At 27.2% G+C, this 1,806-nt stretch overlaps 1 protein-coding gene across 1 annotated transcript in view; it reads right to left on the bottom strand.

Moving 5' to 3' along the window:
• Nucleotides 1-1,806, bottom strand: part of LOC106679084 (fibroin heavy chain) — a 32,094-nt gene that overhangs the window by 8,586 nt on the left and 21,702 nt on the right. The window lies entirely within an intron of this gene.

Raw genomic sequence — 1,806 nt, 5'->3', positions numbered from 1 at the left:
ATATATATTTTGCTAGAAGTGACACGCAATGCTCTCCTTCTCACCACATCCGTTTCATCTCGCGTCACGGTATCACTTTACTCCCTATATATATTTTTTTTTTGTATAAAGTCGGATCACTTCAAAAATCATAAACTTTAAACGAAAATTTGGGTGGACTATGGATATTTTCAATTTTTTTTCTTAGTATTGGCATTTTAGCATAGTGGACTATGGATATTTTCAATTTATTTTTTGTTACCTTCTTAACAAGTTCTTTTTTTTTAACTGCAATTTCAATAGGAATTTATAAATAAATAACTATCTAAATATCTGTGTTGATTTTAAATTTCAGATTTATTTAATATTATTTTAAACATGCACTTGTGAGCAAAAGCAGACGAAAATCGGAATTTTTTGTCTTGCCTATCTATCGCCTTCCTAAATACCTATAGTGAAGTTCTATATCATTTTTTTTTTTTTTACACTTAATATTTCTTTTATAATGTACATTAATATCTATAAATTTACAAACAATCAAGGGCTACAAAGTAATACGTCACTATTTTAATTGAATAATATTCTTTTCGGTTCAAATAGATCTAAATAATTAGACTAGACAACGTCATGAAATAAATGAATATTAACGGAATAATTAAAATTGAAAGATATGATTTAACGCCCATTCAAACTCGATTCGCTGGTTACTTGAAGTCTATGAGTGAAGTTTGACTACACTTGAAGTATTAGAAATTTCTACGTATTTTTCGCTAGACCGTGAAATCGATACATCGATACTGAAATATAATATTGTGGCTTAATATAAAAAATAAAAAAAATGTGAATTTTAATGATTGTTTGGACTTAAATATTAATAACTTCTCTTGTTTGACATTAACGGATGGATTTTTTTTTTTTAACTTTTAAAATAAAGTCTTAAGAAAAGTTTGGAGAAAGTGTATTGTTGGTAAAATTCTATAGAATTTCATAATTTTTGAGTTTGTAAAAATTTATTGTTAAATCAGGTAATAAACTGCATGATAATACTTATTGATGATCCAAAGAAAATAAAAAAATACAAGAGGAGATAAATGCCATAACAATTCTGTGACAAAATATTTAAAAGCATCGAATTTTTGCGTCATCAAATTTAAGGTGACCAAATTCTGATGATTTATTCAAATATCATCATTAAAATCCTTTGGTATCAGTCGCAAACTGACACTAATATACTAAAAAGCCAAAAGAACAAGTTTGTTTACATCTGCCGTACAAATTTCAGTCAATGTCGTGAGTATTCTATTACTCGTTTCAGGTCGTGGCGGTCGGCATTTCTTATCTTGTAGTCATCTCTTCTTCATTCTTTGCTACTCCAGAAGATTATATGAATGGTATTTTTTTACCCATTTCTCTCCTGCCATTCATTGTAAGTGGTCAAACTAACATAATTCGTTGTAAATAAGAAAATAATTTAGTCTACTGAAATATTGAAAACTTTTTTATTTATTTCGAGATTCCAAATAGGTTATCGTAAATTGTTTTAATTAATTTATACGGGCTTATAGTCTATATTTATACTGAAATTACGAATATCTTGATACTATATTAATTAATAAAATATGTTTCTTCATTTAATATTTATTTCTATATAGGAAGATGGTCAGGGTTGCGGTCACAAGTGAAACGAAAATAGTTTACAACTATTTTATTTTCCAACGTTTCGCCCCACTTTGTAGGGCTTCATCAGGGCTAAAAAGATACAAAATGAAACTAAGTTAAGATAAAATAATAGAAATAAAAATAAAAAGATAAAAAGATACAAAGATA

The sequence above is a fragment of the Halyomorpha halys genome, unplaced genomic scaffold (genome assembly GCF_000696795.3).
Source record: "Halyomorpha halys isolate HHAL.00 unplaced genomic scaffold, Hhal_1.1 Scaffold177.1, whole genome shotgun sequence".
Classification (NCBI taxonomy): domain Eukaryota; kingdom Metazoa; phylum Arthropoda; class Insecta; order Hemiptera; family Pentatomidae; genus Halyomorpha; species Halyomorpha halys.
The sequence above is the reverse complement of the archived record's forward strand: the minus strand, read 5'-3'. Positions and strand labels throughout refer to the sequence as shown.